Source organism: Myiozetetes cayanensis, unplaced genomic scaffold, assembly GCF_022539395.1.
Source record: "Myiozetetes cayanensis isolate MyiCay16 unplaced genomic scaffold, myiCay2020 scf4, whole genome shotgun sequence".
Lineage (NCBI taxonomy): Eukaryota > Metazoa > Chordata > Aves > Passeriformes > Tyrannidae > Myiozetetes > Myiozetetes cayanensis.
Genome location: NW_026087631.1, coordinates 31,201,468 through 31,225,694, shown reverse-complemented (window position 1 = coordinate 31,225,694; position 24,227 = coordinate 31,201,468). Strand labels below are relative to the sequence as shown.

The window sequence follows — 24,227 nt, the reverse complement described above, 5'->3', positions numbered from 1 at the left end:
CTGGCAAACAAATTTGTATCATTTACCTCTAAGCCACATGCAGTACAAGATCATTTTGGCAGTGACGCTTCACTGTCCCCACCCAAAATGAAAGGGATTTCCTTTTCAGCTGAGCACACAGGGTCTGTATCTGTAGGCTTGATTACTAGAAGGATGGAAACATTAAAGACAAGAGGACTCCTTTTTACCCATGCCTGGGAGAAAAGATTTTATACAGAATATGGGAGAGAAATGGAGAAAGAGTGTTTTGTCAAGAGTAAGTCACCTTCTTATCTTATCTGTACTTCCATTTCATGATGGGACATAGCCACCAATCTCCGCATTATTTACAAGTTAAAATAGTCACTCATTCCAAAAACAAGGGGAACAGCTTAGACATCTTTCTCCTTCTTTATTTCTGAACTCCTCTCTTCTCCCATTGTCTAACTCCTTCAACTAGACTAGTGTGATACTGAGTTCTGAATCTTGAAGGCAGCCTTCCAGAACTGAAACTACAAATTAAGAACTGAAAACAAGCTGTCAATTATGGAATCAAAACCCTCCTTCACCCTACTGTAGTAACTGGTTTATACAGTCAAAAATAAAAGTATTTACAGTGAGGCCTCTACTGCTGCATGACCTTTGAAGCCAAGTTAATGTACCATTTTTCCCAGAAATGGACCTGTTTGTGCATCAGTTATCAAGCAAGAGCATCTAATGATAGTGCTTACTGTTAAAGTCTTTGATAAGGACAGAAGACAAGACGAGGTTATCTCTAGGTTTCCTAGATTTATCATCCTTAGCAGACCAAAGCCTAAGATTTTGAGAGGTATCTAACAAAAAATGAACCAGATTATGGTCTAGACCCTTAAATCTGCTGAAATGCTTTCGTAATACTAACACTACTAATAGTACTACTAATAATAATTTCAGATAGCTTTTAAGGCTACCTCTAATAGAAAGTTAAGTTATTCTATGAAACTGACATGTTGACAAAATTTGATTGGATTTTAGCGCTCCAATCACCTCTGTGGTAGCTACAGGATAAAAGACTCATCTGCAAAATCAGGACTAGAGTTCTGGGTGATAAAGTGCTCAGTTGTAGAGTTGTAGAGGAATCCAGAGATCTCTCTGGGAGATTTATTCATCCTTTACAAACTACAGTGTGAAAGTCCACAGCAGCTCTGTCAGCACTACAAAATGTTCCATTTCTTCATTTCCTCTGCTGTAGAGACAATAGAAAAGTGCATCTAACTATTAAGAGGAAGGTAGCTCCCACCAATCTTCTGCACAGATTCCACTTTGAGAACAAAATGCAAATCATTTGTTCATAGTTTTAAGCCCAAGACAGGGAAATGGAGGAAACCGCACTAACAGATAATCAAGCCCGAACTCATAACTACAAACCCACAGTCAATCTTATCAATTCACTTAATTTGGTTGTTTCCCATTTCTTTGCCAAGTGAGAAAGAATCTTCTTGCCCATTCTGATAAAACTCAACCACCTCCTTAGACTCCCCACACCTCCACATTGCAGCCTTCTCATCAGCTTTTCTTTAAGTCAGGTAATCCCTGATTTGAGATAACAGCACTGAGAGTCATCTTGCTGAAGGTTCACCTTTTACAACCACACAACTTCTCCACAACGAACTCAATGGCAACAGTCAATCCTGTCTCCCACCAAAGCATCTAAAGAGAAACTACACTTAGGCTTCACAGCTTATGGGTTTTTTACAGAGTCCATTAGTTATTCCAATAGCTTTTTTTTTTTTCTTTACTGGAGTTAAATCAGAAACAAAGAACAGTTTATACAACAAGCATTTTCTAGTTTACATTCCAGCCACTGCATCTTTTTACAGCTTGGTATAGACTCCAGATTCCTATAATATTGGACATAGCTTGGCAAATTAGCTGCTTTTATTCCTCCAAATGTCACTTGTCAGAACCTCTGAAGGGGAGGAATGGACTACCTGAAAGCTTTCATGGTGAAGCACAATTTTCCAAACTTTAAGTCATTGCTATCCCCAGCATTTCCAGGAACAGATTTACTGTTCCAAGAGTGGTACTTGCACACATCAGGAGAGGAATGACACTATGTCCTGTGTTTCCACATCTAAATGCTGTCCTAGTCCACTTAGCTATTCTAAGCATTTTAAACATATCTACCACTTTGCAGGTTCACTTTTCTTGTGATTTAAAAAGAAGACAAGAGTCTTCAAGTCCACATAGGCTGCAAAGCCAACACTTTTCTTGAATGAGTCACAGAGCATTTTCTGTTTCACTTTTTCTATCTTTTATAAATTAAGTGGCGATCTTTTAGGTCTGATCTGTTCTAAAATATAAATTACTGGTGTAGGAAGCAGACGGAAAAAGGGAAAGTCTCTTTAAATCCTGTCAGACACCCTACTTGTGTGACCTGTGGGATGCTTTTGTTTTGAATGGAATGGGTCCAACATAAAAAGGAAAATCCTTGCTTTTCTCTTTGGGATCAAGGGCTCTCAAAGGCACAGCACTGGTGTTATTTGTTTGATCCTCCATCAAAGCAAGGTCATTACCTACTTCAGTCATGGAAAACTTCAAAAGTCTTTTCTGATAGACTAGAAAAGCCGATGGCCAACGAGATCTGACTCTCCTGCACTCTCTGCATGAGGTTCTCTTATCCCACAGTCCCCTTCTTCTAGAGCTGCAAAAGCAGGTGCCTCCATCTGGATGATCTCTGATGCACTGAGCCAATTCTCAATTCATTTTAATTGGGGGAAATAAAATAAAAAAATAAAAATAAGCACAAAAGGTATTAGACTGAGATCTAAAGAGGGTACAGTTATGTGTTTTGATCATTTGCCTTCTTCAGCTCAACTCCATTGGACTATTTGATGACAGCCCACAAGATTGCTCTTCTCTTTCAGTTATAATGGATAAATTCCAAAATTCAACTTCTGGACACAGAAACTTCAGACGTCCACCTTGCCTGACCTGATATAGACTGAGAACCCAAGCATATTGCTCTAGTTCAAAATTTCATGGAAGCCAATCCTTCATAGTTTCTCTTACATCTAGGCCACAATGTGTCCTTTTATTTTCTACAAAAATATTACCAGCTCTATGACTGGCACAGTGCTCTGACTTTTCAGAAAACAGTGATTTGTCCTGCTGTCTTCTTAATGAGTCCTACTATTAAGAAAATTTTTTTTAAAAAGACCCCACAAAGCTGAGATCTGCCTAATATAAATTTGGGAATGTAACAGCTTCAAAGGATACTTTTCTCAAGATCTCCAAACCTAGCAAGGACCTGCTGTGCCTCCTATTTCCTGAAGAGGTTTTAAGCAGAAGATAGTAAGAAATATTTTTTCAGCCTTCACTGATACACAACTGACCTTTTAATCTCTGCTTAGCACCAGGCTGATACTGTTGTTTCAGAAAGAACTCTTTCAGACTCAAATCTTTATCCCTTGAGAGAATACTCCTTGATTTTTTTGTTGGATTTAGGTCCACATGGGAGGTTTTTCTCCTCATCCTCACACTCAGGCATGGTTTGAAAGCTCACTGAACTCATTTCCATTACACGTTTTTGGAATATGTCCCCTTTTGATCACCCTGTCAAAATAACACGGACTTAGTTCAGACACAGTGTGTAACCATGACTAAATAAAGGAACAAAGCAACTAGATATTCTTTCCTGTTCCCAACAGTACTCCCTCTAGATCAAAGAAGCTGGAAACCAATTCTGGAGGTTCTGTTGGGTGAAACCCAGCATGGCACATCCTCTGGGATGGGTTTTAACCCCTCAATGAATAAAGAGGGAACAAAGTGAGATGGTGAGGTGGTTTGAGAACTGGCTGAATGGAAGTCTCAGAGGACTGTTACGAGTAGCGCAGTCTAGTTGGAGACCTGTAACTAGTGGTGACCCCAGGGGTTGATACTGGATCCAGTGTTGTTTAATAACTCGTGACAGAGCACCTCTTTAGCAAGTCCACTGATAATATAACTGGGAGGAGTGGCCAGACTGGGGATTTACCTGCAGGAAAGTAGCAGGTCTGTGGAGAAAGACCTGGGGGTCCTGGTGGACAACAAGCTGTCCTTAAGCCAGCAGTGTGTTCTGGGGGCCAAGAAGGCCTATGGTATCCTGGGGTACATGAGGAAAGGCATTGCCAGCAGGTCAGGGAGGTGATCCTGCCCCTCTACTCTGCCCTAGTGAGGCATATCTGGAGTGCTGTGTCCAGTTCTGGGCTCTCACTACAAGAGAGACTTGGGAGTTCCTGGAGCAAGTCCAGCAGAGGACTCTGAAGATGATTTAAGGACTGGAGCATCTCCCTTACAAGGGAAGGCTGAGGGAGCTGGGGCTGTTCAGCCTCAAGATGATTGAGGGGGACCTTATCCATGCCTGTCAGTGTCTGCAGGGAGGGGTCAGAGGATGGATCAGGCTCTGCTCTGTAGTGGTATTAAAAGGTCATCTGGACACAACCCTGAGTAATATCCACTAGGGCTCTCTGCTTGAGCAGAGAGGTTGGACCAGATGACCTCCAGTAGTTCCTTTCCAATCTTACCCATTCTGTGATTCTTTGTGATTCTGAGAATTTTCACAACTCCTTTTGGACACTAACATGCTGATCATGGAAGCTTAGTCATCACACATTTCAAAGTTTCAACACAGGCTCAAGGAGTCTAATGACTTTCTGATGTGCTTTTTTAACTGGGCTTCTAAAGCAGCAACTTTATCTCCACTGCATGATAACGATGGACTGTCAGTATCCTGTGGAACTAATTACTTCTCTTTTGAATTGACAAAATCTTCTAGGCTGTATCTGGGAAAACAAAGGACAGAAGGGATCTCATGGATGGCCAAGACTACTTCTGTTGTCACAGACACAAATCTAATCTACATTAACTTAAAGAAAGAAAAATAGTATGCTTGCTAAAAAAATTACAGCTGTGGGTCTCTGAGCCAAGAAGTGCTTGGTTTTAAAGAAAACTGATTCCATATGAAGGCCTTCTGATCATGATACACCTAAATGCTAGCAAGGTCTAGTCCCAGGGATCATGCAAAAAGGTAATATACAGAGATCTAACCAGCTATGATACCAATATAAATTCCATACCCCTCTCTCTAAACGATTCATTTCTCAGCTGGAAATCCCCCTTGAGGAGGAGGGGAGGAGGGGAGGGAGGGGAGGGGAAAAGAAGAAAAGAGAAAAAGAGAAAAAAAAGAAAAAAGAAAAAAAAAAGAGAAAAGAGAAGAGAAAGAGAAGAAAAGAGAAGAAAAGAGAAGAAAAAGAAAAGAAAGAGAGAAGAGAAGAGAAGAGAAAGAAGAGAAGAGAAGAAGAGAAGAGAAGAAGAAGAGAAGAGAAAGAGAAGAGAGAGAAAGAGAAAGAGAAGAGAAGAGAGAAGAGAAGAGAAGAGAAGAGAAAGAGAGAGAGAAGAGAAAGAGAGAGAGAAGAAAAGGAAAAGAAAGAAAAGAAAAGAAAAGAAAAGAAAAGAAAAGAAAAGAAAAGAAAAGAAAAGAAAAGAAAAGAAAAGAAAAGAAAAGAAAAGAAAAGAAAAGAAAAGAAAAGAAAAGAAAAGAAAAGAAAAGAAAAGAAGAAAAGTCTTTAATCATTCTTTACTAGGAGGTCAGAGTTCATTGGTTTGTACATCTACTGACCTTCCTTCAAGGTAGGCTCAGTCCTGTATTCCAGGCCTGCTTCACCAGCTTCCTAATAAGAGTAAGATTTCCTAGGCAGGCTACAGAAGAGAAAGTGCTCATTCAATACCAGAAGTCCACTGCCACATTTTCCTATTACAAGCTTGTCAGCCTGCCAATGCAGAGAACTTCTAGAACTCCTCCTTTGCTCTCTTCCCACAGAACACAAAGCAGCATATTCCTTCAGAGGCCCTATTCAAACTCCCTTTCTCCTCCATAAGCCTGTATCTTTGAGACAATGGATAAGAGGAGGCGGACCACTTCCGCCATTCATTTGCTCAGCCTGCTGAAACGTCAGATCTGTCTGATCTTGCAGCAAAGCATTATCCTTTGTTCTGATCAGGTTGCACAAATAGCTGTGCTTGTTTAAGTCGCAGAGATTTTTTTTTTTTCATGACCAATATGATTGCAGCTCACACAACACATTGTGTCCTACTAAAAATGTTGCAGTTTTGTTTTCCACCGGACCCAGCAGCTCTCCTACAAAAACGCCATTGAGTGTTACACACTAGGGAAGAAGGGGGAACTGCATAAGTGCTGTTGTTACATGTATCCTAGACAAACACACCAAAATATCCATAGCCTCACCAGATGAGCCCAGAGTCACAAGAAGCACATGAATGGGCTCACACTGAAGGAGCTGGAGAGGTACAAGATGATTATGACTCCCAAGATATCCCACCACTTCTCTGAAGGTTAGGCACTGATGCTGATCAGCAACAGCTGCCTTTACAGGTCCTGACAGCGTATTTCTTCCCACACAGACAAACTGGGCTGGCCCCGGCAACCCCCACTGCTGTGGTGACATACCTTTGCCCAGAATTCACACTTGGACTGCTTGCCAGCCATCTGCAACTGAAGACACAAAGGTTAGCCACTGCCGGGGCATATGAAAATTCGAAGTGGTATCTCTGGTGAACAGCTCAGTGTCCCACACTGACAAAAGAAAAATAAATCACCGACATCTACTGATAGTCATGAGCTCTCGAAAAATTATAAAGCATAGCTTTAATTTTCCCTTCCCCCTATTCTGCCATAGTGCACACTTACTTATGAAAACAGTTGTTATTTTACATCCTTCCTTTTCTTAGGATAGAATATCGAATTAGCCAGAAAACACAACCCATAGGTTCTCCAGAACTTCAGCTTGTCAGAAAGTCTCATTTGGGTTGGAGGCTGAACTGTATGTAGTACCTCTAAATTTCTTGTATTTTTGCCCACGTGTAAGTAAGTATGTGTCTGAGTATGTTGTATCGTCTCTGTTATCAGGTAAAAGCCTGAATACCCATTTCTGGCTTCTAGCCAGCATTCAGAGAGGAAAAAAAATTTGCTAATCCATGGCTGCAATGGAAAAAACACCTACCATGGGGAAAAAATCCTCCTGACTTTAGCCAAATCTAATGTAATCTTTTCTCACAGCTGTAATATCACTCTGAATGCTTCACTACCTAACTTTAGCCTCACATACAGAGCACAGGGAATTACGAATACAAACCTTTTGTACAAGGCCAGTTTGGGAAAAAAAATACATAAATGGTTCTGTTTAATACTCCCTAATTTGCAATCAGAATCAATACAGTTCCTTGAAGATACTGCCATTTTTAGTAACGGCAATACCCTCCAAACTGCAACAGCATTATATGAGTTCTCTTTCATGGAGGCTTTGTCGTTCCTTCTATTATCCCAATCTTGCTTTAGCACATATTTAATATTAGAATGCGTTCCAGGAGGCATATGGCAATAGAACTAGGTCAACCATTAACCAAATAACAGGAAGCCGCTCTGCAGAGCACACCCTTCAAAGCTTGCTTAATGAGCTAGCTCTTCAGAATGTGTCCTTCAGTAAGGCTGAAGCTAACTGTTCCATGGGGTTTTCTTTAAAGACACAAGGTCACTCAAGTTAGGCAACTTATGGGCATGAAAGACTCTGAGCAGCCATCCCAAAGTGTAAAGGCATCTAGGTCAGATGTTAAGAGATGAAGAACACTCCACAGTCATGCATGGGACACTGAACATCAGGAAGCAATTCCAGCAATTTCTTCATCTGATGTGCAAGCAGAACCTGTTCCATCATTAATCTGCTCCCACAATTTCAAAGGAAAAGAACAGAGCTTTTGTAGTGTTTGTAGGAAAGGATACCATCACTAGGTAAAGAGTTAGCATTGACTCTGTTCAGGTGAGAGTCAATTCCAAACACTTGCAGGGTTTGGAAAGAAGGGTTGATATTAAGGCTTGCAAGTCAGTGTCTAACTAAATTCTTCATGTCCTGCTTTCTCCTTGATCTTGTTGAGATACATAAAGGATTTAACATGATCTGCCAAATGCAGGAGAAAAAAAATTCCATCATCATTATTGGTATCTTTTTTAGTTCCACCTCAGTCTTACCAATTGCTTCCACTAAACATCATATTCCATACTTCTAAGCAACCAGAGATGCCTAGGCTTGAAATACAAGTTGTTAGAACTGAAAAGCATCAGGCACCAAAGAACAGAATCCACGAGTAACATGGAAGCTAGAAAGAGTTCTGATTCATATTATACTGTCAACAAGGCACTAGAGATGGCCTGATCAAGTTGTTTTTAAACAAATAAAAGACAAACACTTGCCAGCAGTCTAATTGAAAGGAAGTTTGCATACAACAGCCACTGATACCCATCACGTAACTGTTGCAATAGCATGATAACAGCCATGCACCACAAAGTAGTATAAACTTTTCAAATTCAAAAAAGTCACCATCAAGTTATGTGACTACAGTCAGATCTTGACAGTAAATGTATAATATGTATTAATATTAGTTTTCTGATACTCTCATAAAAATGGATGCAGACTCTTATCTCTCTATCATAGTCTTTCTTTTGGACAGTATTTCTATAAAACAAAACACTAAGAGAACTTGAAGTCATTATTTACCTAAACAAAGACAACAATTAAAATTCTTCTTTACAACATTGCCAGGCTTATATTTCTCCATAATTTTTAACAGGAAGGAGTGCTGTAAGCATTATATATATATATATATATATATATCAAAAGTCTTCCCAGTAGTTAACATCTATCCTTGTGACAAAAATAAAAGGCAAAAAACCCAAACCCTACAACCATGTCCAACAGACATTCTTCTACAAGTGCCTCCATAACTGAGAACTTCTGAGTAACCAAATGTCTGGGAGATAGGGACTCAGGTCCATCTTTCTGGTGCTAGGTCCTCCTGGTTTACCAGTTCCTAATTACAAGCACAGCAAATGATGAGGCATCCATGATGACAGAGAAAACAGTCAGTGTGTGTGATCATATGTCCCTGCAGATTGCTTTGTATCTTAAGCGACAGCTCCTTGCTGAAACAGGCTAACTCAGTGGAAGACTGCCAAGCATGCTGTGGTGAGATTATCATCTTAGTAGTTATTTATAATAAACTATCTTCAGCAAGTAGCACCTTTTTCAGTATGAAAAAGTCACAGACAATGTATTTTCTTTGCAGTGCAATGATGGTCTATGAGAAAATGTGCAGACAATATCTAGTGGCAATATTCGAGTATGAAGAAGCCCTTCTGATGAACATTCTCCAGTATGTTCTAAAAACTGTTCAACACCACTAGAAAAAGCACAAAATTGCAAGACACTACAAAATATAATCTGCAATGAAAATTACATGAATAGACAGGACAGAGTGACCATCCTCTATGAAAAAATCTTGATTCTTCTGCATCCTTAATAACTCTGATGCTGAAACAGCTACCACAACATGGAGTTATCTATGGAACCAAGAAAAACTCCTGTCCTGAGAGAATTTGTTCAAGTTGCATATAATTCCTCAGTGCCATTTCTTTGCAAGTGTCCTGTGCAGAAGTGCTAGACTCCCATGGCTTCAACCAAAAAACCTGAATGGGGCCAATGGAGCTAGGAGGACTGTGTAAGGATGAAGCTACTGCAGAACAGAACAAACAGTCTTCACACACAAGCAATGTTTTATATGCATCCTCCCCCTCCCATCACCAAATTGCAACTTGGAAAACATACCTGTGGGTTGACTACTCCCACACTCCCACTCGAGTTCTTTGGAACATAGGAAGAAAGTCATACTTTTGCAGGGCTACCACAGAACAGCATCTATGACAAGGATTCCTTCAAGGGGATCTGTAACACATTCTTTGAAGATCCTTCTGAACAGGCAGTGGAAACTGTGAGAGCTCTGATCATGGAGTTCAGCTCTGCTGTGCCCATCAGGAAACAAGCTCTCAGCTTTCCAGAACTTCCCAAGCTGCACATAAAGGAAGGTATCTCCAGATGTTATGGGGGGGGGGGGAACCAAACCAGTTGACCAGTGTGTGAACGAGCTGACAGAAGACGTATCACTACATTTCTAAGTCCACAAAATGCTTAGCAAGCTTATTTAGAAATATTTTTATTTCTGCAGACTTAGACAGATATGTAACAATATTTGGCTCTTTAAAAAAATGGTGTCACGGTAATTTGACAGTAGCTTTAGCCAAATAAGACAAAGGCATTCTAATAGTGCATTTCTGCTAAAATAAAAGCAGAAACAGTTACAATAGCCTTCTACAGTTTCTTAGTAATTACAGAGTTCCAAAGCCTACACAATACCACTTGCAGCATTTCATACCTTCTGCATTTCGCAGCTGCAGTACAACGTTCTCAAATGGTTACAGCTTTTGAACAAACTGTCTCTGCACTTCAGCCAAAAGGATCCACAGTGAAACTCATTTGAAGATCAGGACTTGCACACAATTGGGCTCTTTCTCTAGATCTGCTACTTCAGCCTCCACCCAGCCCCTTTTATAATCCATCAGACATGCTTTTGGAGGGCTCTTCATTTGTTTTGTTTTGGTTTTTTTTAAAAAAAACAACCACACGCACAAAACCCCAAACATACACACACACACACACACACACACACAAACATGTTCAGAAAGAGAAAGAGAAAGAAATGAAACCCTGCTGGGCTGAAGTTTTCAGATGACAAAGCAGAAGGTAATTGTTTAATACCAAGTATGAAAGCTGCATAAAAGGACAAGATGCAGAGGGGAAAAAAATCTATTTGGGCTTCCTGCACTGGCATGAAATGGCTGCTTTCCCTCTTACTGCCAGCTCCCATGCTTCATGTTGACATTACACATCCTGTGCTGTAGATCCACCCCCATGCTGATGCTTGCCCAACAGAATTATCTCCTGCGTCACAGCAGTGGTAACAGAACTGCTGGCTCTGCAGATCTGAGACCACTGTTTCAATGCTTAATACATGAAGCAACTGGACACACTACTAGATATTCTGGGTTGGTTTATGGCATTCTCAGTGCTGTATCACTTGGCCCAACCTTCTGTTAACCAGATGGTCTGTTCTCCCCTTGGGACCAAACCATTAAACTTTATTTTATTAATTCCTACCAAAATGCAGGGACAGTTTAGAACAATTGAATCTGGTTTATCTCCAGCAGGGTTGCTAAGATGAAAATGACCTAAAAATAACTAGAAATGCTGCTTCACACCAACAGAGAACAAGATCTTTTGGAGTAAATATTTAAATGATCTGCCAGATGAACTACCACAGTGGTATGAACCACATGGATAGCACTTCTGTTATGTACACATACTCAAAGGTACACACTCCTGTCATTGTAAAGGGTGCATTTTCCCTGATCCAAAGCACTTCTGCCTTGAACAGGCAATTACCATATTTGTAGCTATTCAAATCAATCCTTTAATTAAAAAAAAAAGCCTTCCAAAACCATCAGTTAGTGGTGGGGCTCCAGAACATCACGTACAGGCAACATAGCAACATGAATGTTCTCACATGAACATCCAAAACAAAGTCATATGAAATCATATTTCAGGGACACGCCAGTGTTGACTGAAGTCAAGGCTGAGTGTTTATAACATACATGCTCCCCCCATCAAAATACAAACAGTAAGAATGAAAGAAAAGGAGCACATGAATGAAAGGGAAAGAATTATCTAATGCACACACTTCCGTTGAATCTTGCAAATCTGCTACAACCATGCCCTCACATGCAACCACAAATGAGCATCTTACGTATGTAGGTGGTAGCTGTTGAAAGTTAAGGGCATCTTCTACTCAAGAGGTAATTTCCAAACGCCTCCCTAAAAGCTCCATAAGATTTAGTCCATGCAGCCAAGGATTTGGTCTTTAAATGTTTACTCACACAAGTAGCTGCAGTGAAACTCAAAAATCACAGTGACTATTAACATGAGTGAGCTTTTACAGTATAAGGGCTTTAACCCCCTCATCTATTATCTACCAAATAATATATCTACAAATAATATATCTACTAATATCTACTACAGCAACAAGAAAAAGCAATGGTGGTGAAGTCTGACCTATTTAAAAACCTTTGTTAACGTTCCCAGCAGTGGCAGTGAGGAGTTATAAAATAAATAAATAAAGCTACATGTCTGCACACAAAACAAAATCCCATGAGTGTAAGAAGAATCCTATGAAAGTTGTAGTTTTACTGTCTTCCAAAGAAAATAGGAAGCCAATCCACATAAAATCTGACTATAATAAATCATTAAAATCTGTTCTTCATGGCTACCACTACAGTGCAGTGCTTCCAAATCACTGTTCAGATTGCTGCACACATGCATCTGTCTCAGGCTGTCTTCTCAATCTAAACCTCCAAATCTCTACAGGCTGGGGTATCATATATGTTTAAATAGAACAGCACCACTTTTGTCCAGCTTCCTACACGTTATTAACTTCTGTTGTGGAAGGAGATCACAAACTATCTTCTTCACACCACCTGGGCAACTAAACCGCTCTTTTGGCCATCCATTACTAAAAGTCTTACTGAGACATGAATAACTGTCCAATCTGCATGTCAACAGATCAGCAGGTACTGCCTTCAGCTCATAAGCAGACTGCTTAATTCACCTGTAAAGAGGATTAGATGTCTTCAGCAAATCAAGGAAACAAGGATGAGAACAGACTGTGTGGCATTTTAGCTCCATCTATCTTTAAAATTTCCCCAAAGAGCAGGATTTTTTTTTTTTTTATGTCCCATTTAAGTTACTAGCTCATCATCATATGACTGCCTCCACTGCCATGACATACAAAACTTCGGTATATGGTGACAGGCCCCCTAGAAAGTCATTCCACAACCTGAAACATCATCTACCCTTCAAACACACTAAAAATAGATTCCTCACCCCCCTGAGGTCTCAGCAGCCCATCTGATATTACAGTACAGTATTAACAAACCTATGTAGACATGAATTCTTAAAATAAATATCTTCAGAGATAACACCAGAATACCAGCCAGCAAATAATATTCCTGGACACCACCGAAGTAACATGGGTGAAGCTGTAGAAGCACTGAAGAACCATGGAGGGCAAGGACCATTTCATGTTCATTTTGCAAGAGCACAGCATGTGCAACCTTTGGTCAACCTGCCTGTCATCATGCCAAGCAACTTCTGACTCAAGGCTTGTTGTCTGAAAGACCTTTTCTGAGTACAACCTGAGCAGTTTTCGTGTGGTTTCTTGGGAGAACAACACACTGAAAATCTTGCCTTCTCCTCCTGCTCCACAGGGGAAGGAGAGCAACACGTTTGTAGAGGGTGTGGAATGGAAAATTCAATGTAGTATATTATCACCTCTGCAATCTGATAATTTGAAAATAATTCAAGTTTACTCATTTATTCATGCATCTGGAAGACCCAAATATATTGACACACGCTTTCAACAGCTCCAGTGACTACTACGGTTTTGTCCTTCAAGCCAGGGATTCCAGGTCTCACACATGTATGGATATTCTGGGAGGAGAAACCTGTGTGCTCTTGAGCAACAACAGCTTCTCCTCAACCCACCAGGGTGGAAACACAGCAGGAGCCAGCACCACTGAAGGGTTAAATACACTCATCCTGCAAGTCATGAGCTGAAATCCACCATATATGTTGATGCACAACACAGCCTTCAGTCACATACTCCAACAGAAGAGTCCTCCTCTCCCCAGGTCCTGGTATTGTTGCACACTGGGCTGTTTTACACCATCTGCTTGATCACGGACAAGAGAACTTGGCCTCTACATGACCTGACATAGCTGAAAGCTGATATGCTTTCTCCCCACTGCCCTCCCCCAACGAAGATAAAAGGTCATTTAGACCAAAAGGAACCCGTCCACACTGACTTAATTCAACTTACATTAATTCAGTTTTTGGGATGCACCCCTTGCCAGGAACCCAAACCCTTTCTTGCAAGACTGCAAACTACAGCCGTATGACAGGGCAGGAACAATTCAGCAGTCAAGGAGCTAATTAACCAGGCTGAGAGCTGTCTGGATGCTCTCAATTTTCCATCAGCCATTTGTTAACATTTTTACACTTGGCAAGTTATTTAGCTAAGCATGATAGAAGCAAGGATTCAGAGCCCACAAGTGCTGGAGGTCCCATGCCCTGCAGCCACAACCACGCAGTTGTAGACAGGGGAGGGAAAAACAGAAATGCAAAACCAGAGCTTCCAATCAAATATGGAGAGAAATCATTCCAAAATTGTTTGTACTAACATTAATTTTTTTTTTCAAAGTGCCATTAGTCTCACAACACAGAAGAAAACATTGGTCATTGGCCAGTGCCTTTCAAACTTTGCTGCATCACCAACTAAGTAGATACGGTATATATGTATTAGTCTCTTCTTCCATACTCACCACAAGCAACACCACACTTCAGAAGGCATGACCAGTCGGAATTATAGCAGCAACATAGACACAAAGTGACAGGTAACTAGGTCCCATCTCTCAAAGAGCAGAGCGGTCTGCTCCAGCCTCACACACCAGAACCACTCACAAAAAGCCCTGTTAAATGCTAATTATGCCTATTTACTGGGTAGAGGGATAGATCGTTGAAGGAATTAAAAAAAATTAAGAGAAAGATTTCAAGGGCTGGACACCAGTTCTTTAGTCCTCTCTGTGTTTGGTCAGAGAGGCCCAAAACCCATTACAAAGAGCCACATGCCCACAAATCTAGATGAGTCTGACTAGAACTGAAGAATCCAAGTCTAAAAAATAAAACCTTAAAATAAAAATTTTTAAAAAAATACATGAAATCTTAAAATGAATAAATATCCATGGGTCTCTCTAAGTGTTCTCCAGAAACAGTTTGCTCAGCTAGCGATGAGCACTCATCCTTGACTCACACATCCACCTCAAGACCACCACTCCTACAAGCTGTTTCAAGTTGAGCCCAGACTGCAGTGTTCACTGTTTAATAAAAATTCGGGGGGAAAAAAGAAAAAAAAAAAAAAAAAAAGGAAGAAGTTTGTTAAACAATCACCACTGACATAAGCCACCTTCTCCAATCCCTCTAGAATTTCTGACTTAGGATCTATTTGAACTGTCAATTTAATATCAACAAGAGAGAGACAAAGGAAAAAAACCACTTTTCAGCATCATCAGCCAGCTTTGAATTCTAGCATTTGGGCCACAGCAAGGCCTTTATTAATGATCCCTTTCCCAGCTGCACACTAAATTAAATTCTCCAGCAAGTCAAAGTAAATAGAAAGTAAATGAACCACTCTCCATGTCACAATCATGCTGGACGAGAATCTTCCAGCACATGTGGTCTTCCCTTAGCTATGCTGTTTATTTTTATAAATATGGAAAAAACTCAAAAAAATATGTGCTGCTGGAGCACAGGTTCAATGTGCCACATTCCCCCATTCTGCCCTTTTCTTTGCCAGCAGTGAGAGGTCCAGGGACAGTGGGTGGGAGGAATGTTTTTGCCTGGCTCCTGTGATAAGTAGCTATTGTGTTTTGAACCATTTGCATGACAACAGTTCCAACCCAGGATGACCCATCTTCTTCCCAAAAGGAATATCCTGTGATGCCTTCTCTCCACAGCCACTGATACCACCCTGAAGCACTACTATTTGGACCTTAGGAGCTGCAGGCAGAAAGGAAGAGTTTGCTCATTCGGCAACACAAAGAAGCCTCCATTGTCCTACCAGGCCACGGAAACAGTGACCACATGTACATCAGAAGATTCCATTTTTAGCATTTTTCAAAACAAAGTCTTCTCTTTCACATTATCACGAGCACAGTGAATCCTCCCTCAGTCTTCCCATCTCATTCTCTGCAATGTCTGCTTTGTTTTGTCTTGAAAAATCATTCTCCTGCCTCTCTGCCCCACACCACTGCTTTATTAGCGGCAAGTTTCCACTACACATAATTATGGCATGCCTTAGCCTACTTTTCTGCTTGCTGAATAGCTCTGCCTATTTTCTACTTGTGCTGATGCTACCATTTACTTTTCCTGACACTCTAATCCTTGTATCCTTTGAAGGCCCAACTTCCTCCACCACGACAGCAGCTGCGGTTCTCAGGCCCCTTTCCAGTCCTTTTTAATAGCAACAGTAATGCCACTGCTGAACATCCCACTTCTAATCTTCAGGTCAGCATAGAGCCTGCATCTGTAACAAGTGCTGCAAATACACCATCCAGAGCACCCATTATCTAAATGACTAGCAAGTTATTAATTGCATATTCCTGGAATTGAAAGAAGGAAAAACACAGTCACATAATACAAGCACTTAGCTTCTTCTCACATAATCCCAATTAGATGGTCTTATTTTCCACCACGAAGTAAGAAGTGACACACTTCAGCAACTGAAATCTTTATTTAGCTAGTTCAAAACTAACAGAAGTAGCCCAGTGAATCAAATGTTTTCTCAGAATTATTTGTTGTCAACACACTGGCCTTGCAATGATTGCTACCCTGATAAGCTCTAAGTCCTTCCTAATCACTCATGACATTGATGCTGTGCCTTCAGCTCTTTATGCTGACATTATTAAACAAGTATTCTTAAAGAGACTGTATTTTACTCCATTCAAGAACAATTCCTGAGCATCCTGAGATCTCTCACTTCTATCTTCCTTAAATTACCAACTAAACTAAACTAAGTGCTTCTCTTGATAGATCTTAGCATGTTCTAACCAAAAAAGCTGCTTTTAGCCCAAGCCCAAACCCATTGTATTCCCCCTAGAGAGCAGCTGTGGAGGTCCAGAATTATACCACAAACACAAGCCAAAACCAATGAGACTTTTAGATGGAGGGAAAATAAAAAGTATAACACTGGTGCTAGGTGTGAGACTGATGTTCTGATAATCAGTGTGTCTCAAAAATTACTACAAAACAGTCACAATCAATGATGAGGGAAGGCTCTTTTCCAAACACTTCTGAAAAAGAGTTCCTTCAAGTAGTGATTAGGCAAGGATATTTTTAGTTACTGCAGTAACACCTGCTACCTCAGGCTGAACAAAGCAACTGTATCAAGATCTTCAACTCCCAAAGAGCTGGAAAGAACACAGAAAAAAATTTATACTGTAGATAAGACTGTGTTTAAGACTCCAGATACAAAGACTCCCCTTTCCTCAACTCAAACCCTCTCCTTCAAACCTCTTCAGAGTTGTATTTGTACTGCAACTTCTGGCACAGCTTCATAAAGCTCAAAAGACGAGGGGAAGACTTTACATCTTTGGAATTGTTTTAAAGTTGAAAGAACAAAATGGAACAAAATCCAAAAGTTTCACATGATTTTCTATTTACCTGTGTGTCCAACTTCCCAAACAAAAGCTGAAAACAGAAAAACTCTTCCAAAACTCAGGATTCAAATGAAGACTACATTCTATTAAATCCAGTCCCCTCCTTTGGAAACTTCTACTAAAGCCTTTTTTTGCTACAACCAACAAGATAATTATCATAAGTTGATCTATCTCCCTTCCTCCCCCCTTTTCTTCTTTCAGCACTGGCATACAAACCATGCTATTTTAACTTCTTTCCTGTTCTCCCTGTTCTTCTGGAACATTTTATTTTCAACAGTCAACTCATTTGGAGAAGTGCCACGCTGAAGTTCAACCGTTTACAATGTTAACTGTGTCTCTGCCAGCAGCTGAGGACTTGCATCACACCACCTTCTCCAGCACCTCTTGATCAAACAATTTGAGTTTTTCTCTCTGAGAAGTTAGCAGATGTTTAAGCAACCTTCAGTCTCATCACACTCATCACACTCATTTTTTTTATTCCCCTCAAAATTATTCTCACCCTCTGAAGAGCAAGATGGCATTTCTCATTCTCTCCTCAATTAACACTTGCAGACCCTGCTCACCTCCCATGGGCCCATAGATTGCTTGACTATTTAGTGCTCTAAAATGAAAAAACTGTTTGAAAAGCAAGCAAGCATTTAGGCTGATAAAGTTCAACATTTTTGCAGAAGCCAGCAATTAGAAGTTCATACTTGAACACATCCTGATCAAGTATAATGCAAGTTAAGCAAATCACAGTTCTGGCACTAGCAGCAGACCACCTTCATCCAGAACAAGTTCACAAAACATATATTCTTTTATTTCAAAATAGAGAAATATCTGTTTGGAGATCATTTGCATTATTTTTCTTCTACAATGGATTGGAAGTACAACGAAATATAAGGAAACAAAATGCATAAAGTTACACAGACATCTTGGCCTTTGTAGACCTTTCCTGATTTGTGAAAAGAGGATCTCCTTCCTCTGTCAGCGTGTTTCTCCAAACTACCCTCTTCAGTATTTCACTGAGGACTTTTGGGTTTGTCCCTAAGTTTGCTTGGTGAAGCTTCATAATGGGACAGTGTTAGGTAATAAACAGCTATTCACCAGTTTCTTTTAAGAAAGGACTTCTAAGTCCTTTTTACAAAGTTTCTTACTACAAAGCAGAGTTGTTCTCCTCAGTTACAGAAATCATCCATACAAAGTGTTACAGCAATCTCTACTTATATTGTAACTCTACATATTTGGAATAACAGGAAAACTCAACAGGAAAAATTAATGTACACTTGTTCATGGGAGTTCCAGATTTCAAGAAACATATCTAGGCTTTTCTGAAGTAACCTTCCTCAAACTGTTAAGTTGTACTATTATAAGACTTAAGTTCTTCCCATTTCCTTTTTAAGGCTAAAATTAAACTTGTCCATTCCTTGGAGCCCAGAGTAACATCTGCCAGATGTCCAGACATCTATGTTGAACAATACTCATCTAGTTATCAACTTTGTTTTTAATCATCTTTTTATCAGTCTTCATAAAAGTCAATCCTCTTTTAAGTCAAAGTTCACAACACTAATGAATTTGTTATAAACTTTACTGAATGGAAATTATCTTTTTTTTCCACTTCCAATTGTTCTGCTTTCCAATTGTAGCATCCCATTACGTACTCATGCTTATGCTTCACAGTCTAAACATACCCAACATATTTTTAGTTTTCCTCTTGCAACAAAATATTTTTTTGAAATCATGAAAGGCAATTCTAAACATGTAATTTTAAACATCTCATCAACATAATCCATTATAAAGGTAGTAAAAACAAATAAGGAAATCAAACATTGTTTAAACATTTTTAAAACAGTGGTTCATAGCTTATGTCTAATGGGTTTGAGAAAAGTGATTAAGAAAAGCAAATTTATATACTGAAGCATAAGCTATGAATGCTTATTCTTTCTGCTAGAGCTTGAACCAAGAAAACGTGTGTCCACAGTCAATTGAAAACCATTGTCCAAATGAAAAAATTTATGCTTGATTAAGCGAAACATTCATGTCACCACCATCTCAAGAATTAAGATTATGTTTCCAAAACTTCTTTAAAATCCAATGATTTTGGCAGGTTTTTTTGTTTGGCTAGTTTTTTTTGGGGGGGGGGGTCTTAAATTTGTTTTGTGTTGTTCTGTGGGCTTTTTTGAAAATAAAATAAGTTCTTTAGCTAGTATTTTAACAGCAAGGTGAACCTCAATCTCTCTGGGCAGAACAACAGCAAGAAACATCATTAACAAGAACATGTTTCATGTTTTCAATGTTTCATGATTTCAGTGTCATAGTGAATAACACCATTCTCACTCCAATTCAAACTATTGCAATGTTGTTTGGTTTTCTAGGGTTGTCTGTCACCACAGAGTGGGGTAAGAGCATAAAGATCCTGATCCTAAATCTCAAACCCTTCTTGGAATGCACATGCCATGTTCAAGGGCAATGTATCTCTAGGGTACATTGTGGTGCAAGCACCAGCTGACCTCTCAAGAAGTGAGAGGAGATTCAGTTCTGAACTATGAGTAGTCAGCGTAGTCTTCTTATATAAGGAAGGGATATCTAGGATCTGACCCAAATAAGCAAAGGTCAGTGGGCAGTTTTTCAGTTTCTTCAATGGCTGCTGATTGAGACCTGTGCAAAGACTGAAAAATGCATCAAAGAATATGACCTCGGGGGGGGAAAAAAACCAAAACACCACCACCACAACAAGAAAAAAACAAAGAAAACAAAACAAAAAAAACACCAACCCTAAAACCAAAAGAGTTAACTTCTCCTTTTGTCAGAATGTAAGATTAAACATACCTGAAATGGTATGTTCCACGGCCCTCTTCTAAAAGATGGAAACAACCACAGTATCTCAGTAATTTGGGTGACGTTATCAGCAACCAGAACTCAAGAAATGCACAATTGATAAAGCAATATCCTTCCAAGGTATATTAGATTACATTTCTTCCATAGCAAAAATAAAACAAGGACATTGATTTTAACCTTTTCAGTTTGATCTCAACTTCATCATAAGTCACTGCAATCCTCAGATCTTTTTATTTTTTTGCACATATGGGAGCGTGTTCTGATTCAGATTCACTAGTCCCCTATCCTGACACTTATATCTTCCATATGTAACACAATTGTTCTTAAATTCTTCAGAGTAACCCACGTATGAATGAACATAACTGATACTTTTCCATGAAGCTGTGCCTTCAAGCTCAACAGCATTGTTGAGTCAGTAAATGAAACTGCATTTCAGTCTCCCTCATGCATTTCACCATGTACTTTGAACTTTTTGAGGAACTGCATCTACCATGCAACTGATGTGTAAATTTAAATAGGTGGGGAAAGAGCAAGGCCTGCTTTGGGTCTACTCAAAACTATTTCAGATGAAAAGCTGTGTTAAAAAAAAAAAGCACACGAACTCCTGTTCAACTGCTATCTTAATTTAAAGATCTCAGGTTTCCATAATAACATTAAAATCATACTAAAAATGTTGCTCTGAGTTTTCAGAAAAAAAATATTTTATGACATCAAAAAGGCAGCTATGAAAACTGTTTTGTTTTTTCCAAGAGAAATTATGAATGTTATGATGCTCTGAGGAGCCTCCTAAAAGCTTGCCAGTATCATTTTAATGCAACCTAGTGAGTGGGGAGAAATATTCCATCTAAATTTAAAACACATCCAAAAGAAGGTATATTCTTGAAAATGAGATGTTAAAAATCCCAAAAATTAGGCATCATCATCATCACCTAGAAAAAAAAAGACATTTCATTATATCCTCTGGAAGAACCTGAACAGCCTCAAGCTGCATGCACTTACCTCCAAACACTTTCAAAAATCTATAAATATATGCTTATATACACTATTTATGTGGCCAACTGATCAACCTCTTAAATTCTGTGGTCTTTAACCAAAGAAAAATATCTGAAAAGGTGACCTCCACATGAAAGCATCAGAGAAAAAAAGCCTGAGGATGTGTTTCTCTGTGAGAAGGAGAATCTGAGCAATTTCCTCCAATCCTCATTTCGTGATAGCATGAAGACAGCGAGAAGACCCATCACAGTGTTGTACATTGAAAAATCTGAAGGAAACCTTAGGGGAAAAAATCATGATTAAGCCAGCTACTGCCAGCAAAGCTTCAAAACCTGGAGAGACATCCACAATGTTAGGAGCACTTCCCATCTCAGCTTTGTCTACTCTCTCTCTCCTCCATTTTCTGGTGGAGCTAGAGAACATGACATGGCTTACCTGACTCAGATCACAGCTCTCTGCCAAACTAGTCACTTCCTCTTAGACATGCAAGCAGCTTCATGAGACAAACAGACCCCCACAGACGCACACACAAAAGCAGCAGTAGAAAGCACTCAAACTTGAAGGTCTTTCTCCTTCCAAACACCAGAAAAACAAATGAAAGTTTTCCTTTTTCTCCCCCAAAAGAGGGAGGTGAAGGGGGGGAGGAATCCTATCAGATCACAACTACATGAAGCTCCAAGAGGATCTCTGTGGAGAATAGAAACCACAATGCTGAGAGGAGCTGGGGGTGGGGGGGGGACGAGGTTGGGAAGGAGAAGGTTACTCCAGAAGACATAAAGAGCCTGTGGACTCTGTGTGTGCATGTGTGAGAGAGCGAGGAGAAGCTTTGTGTTGTGGAGCCTGGACTGGAACCAAAGCAGACAGCTTGCAAATGGAGGACAGGGAGATAAAGAAAGGGAAAGAGGGGGAAAGACAGGGAGAAACCTGCTCCGGGTGGTTGAGAAAGGGACAGGGGAGAAAGCGCCTTCTCCCTTGCCTGGTTTAAAGGTAGGGACATTGGGGAACTGAGCAAGTAGAAGTGGGCTCCTTCCCCTTCCTTTCTTCCTTTCTCGCTCTCTTTCTCTCAAAGGAGAGCACAAGCGTGTGTAATGGCTCCTGCTCTCCAGCTGAACGCTGTCCTCCTCCAAGCAACCTCCTGCGGGCACCACCAGCCCCCCAGCCCCAACGCTGCCGGGGACCCCCGCATCCCAGCTCCAGGAGAGCCGCGGTGGGGGCACCACCGCCGGGGTGAGGGACCAGCCTCGCCAGTGGCGAAGAGGGCAGAGAGAGGGGACAAGGAGAAAGAGGAGGAGGGGGAGAGTGACTGAGAGAAAGAAAGAAAGCAAGAAAGAAAGAGAGCGAGAAAGAAAGGAAGGAAGGAAGAAAGAGGTCACCCGATTGCCTGGGTCGTGCCAGCACGGAGCTTTTCTCTCCTCCGTGTGTCTCCCGTCTCTGATCCAAGTCCACACGCACAGCACCATCCAGACCTCTCTCACACACACATATCCTCTCGGGCACCCCCCACCCCGAAAGCTCGGCTGGTATCTCACTTATCTCCCCATATTCCCCCCCCACCCCCCCCATAATGCAACAACAAAAAATTAATTAACCGCCTTCCTCCTCCTCCCACCACCACCACCACCACCACCAGCACCTCCTCCTCTTCTCCTCCTCCATGCAAGAGACTTCTCTCTCAAACAAAACACCCCGCTCTCGCTCCCCTCTCTTCTCTTTTTTTTTTTTTCTTCCTTTCTTTCTTCCTCTTTCCTCCGTTGATGGAATGAATGGATTTCAGAGGAAGGTGGTGGAAAGAAAGACAGGCAGAAAAGACCAAACAAAACACACACACACACACACAAACGAGAGATGATCTCTCCAATGCCAAACCAGAGATGGGTTTTAATTGCAAGAACTTACAGGAGCGTCCCGGCACCGCTGCTCTTGCTGCTGCCTCCTCTCCTCTCCTCTTCCTCTCTGCCTAGCTCTTCTTGTTATTGTTGTGGAAGTTGTTTTGTGAGTCTCATGTGCTCCTTGCCAGGTCTCAGCAATGGAGGATCGCCATCTTTCCCTGCTTTTCCCCCCCTCTCTCTCTCTCCCTCTCCCTCTCTCTCTCTCTCCTTCACTGGTTTGCTGCAGCTGCAGATGACCTGAGATATCCGTCTCTCTCTCTCTCTCTCTCACCCTCTGTGTCTCTCTCTGAATAATGAGCAACCAGAGGGAGAGAGAGAAAGAAGACAATCTCCTCTCCTACCACACAAAACGCAAGAGCACCAGGGGGTGCAAGAATCCTTTCTAACAACAACAACAACGTGTAGGGGAAGAGGAGGAAAAAGAGAAAGAAAAGAGAAGAAAAGAGAGGAGGAAAAGGCAAGAAGAAAGAGGAGGGAGGTGGAAGAGGAGGGGGGAAGCAAACAAACGAGAGAAAGATCTAGGAGGCAGACAGATGGAGGAGAAGATGGTAGTGATAGAGGAGGAGGTGTTGAAGATGAAGGAGATTAAGAGGAGGAAGGTGGTAACAAAAAGTTAAGGTTTGGGACACTGAATCACTCACAGGCCAGGGAGGAGGAGAAGAAGGGGGAAAGATCTGAAGATCTTCCCCTTCCAAGCTGTTGCCTTCACAAAGCTTCCTGTGCAGGAGCGCTCAGCAGCTCCTGCGATGCTGGGGGAGCCGCTCGAATGGAGCGCTCTGCTGGGTCATAGCTCTCTTCCAGCCATGGCAAAAACCGGTTTCTACATGCAGATCTGCCCCCAAGGTGATCCCTCAGACACATCCATCTAGAGGCTAATCTTCCCTGAGCAGGGTAAAGAACATAAATGGAGCTGGAGGTTGGAAAGTATAAAACCAGATCTACCACGTGGTTGGTTTTTAATCCCCCTTCTAGCTTGCATTTGATGTGGAGAAAGGACACTCAAATTGTCCATTTCTGGCACGTATTTTGAAGTCTACTCCTGAAAATAAAGACAGTCATCTCCAGGTTTTTTATTTCTCACTAGCATTTGGGAGAAATGAGAGCTTGTACTACCGATCACCAAAATCACTTCCTACATTGGTGAAACGTTTTTGGCTGCAAAATAAAATAAATAATTCTACTTAAAATAACTTTTATGCCTTCCAACACCTAGTTGTCTGCTTCTTTGTGACTGAGTATTTAAAACCGTGGAAACTAACGATCAAGGCTCACAAAGAAAGGTATCTGGGTGATGAAGGCAA

The 24,227-nt window shown here is 40.8% G+C and overlaps 1 protein-coding gene across 4 annotated transcripts in view; it reads right to left on the bottom strand.

Annotated features, from left to right (window-relative positions):
• The window catches only part of ZNF462 (zinc finger protein 462), a 93,434-nt gene extending 69,807 nt beyond the window's left edge, over nt 1-23,627 (bottom strand). Inside the window, exon 1 of one of the 4 annotated variants that reach the window (XM_050329968.1) lies at nt 22,934-23,627. The gene's annotated coding sequence lies outside the window, so the exon portion shown is untranslated. Of the gene's footprint in view, nt 1-21,472; nt 21,656-22,933 lie in introns of those variants that run through there. The other 3 variants (XM_050329964.1, XM_050329966.1, XM_050329965.1) reach the window with 3 other exon arrangements.
• Between the last annotated feature and the right edge of the window lie 600 nt (nt 23,628-24,227).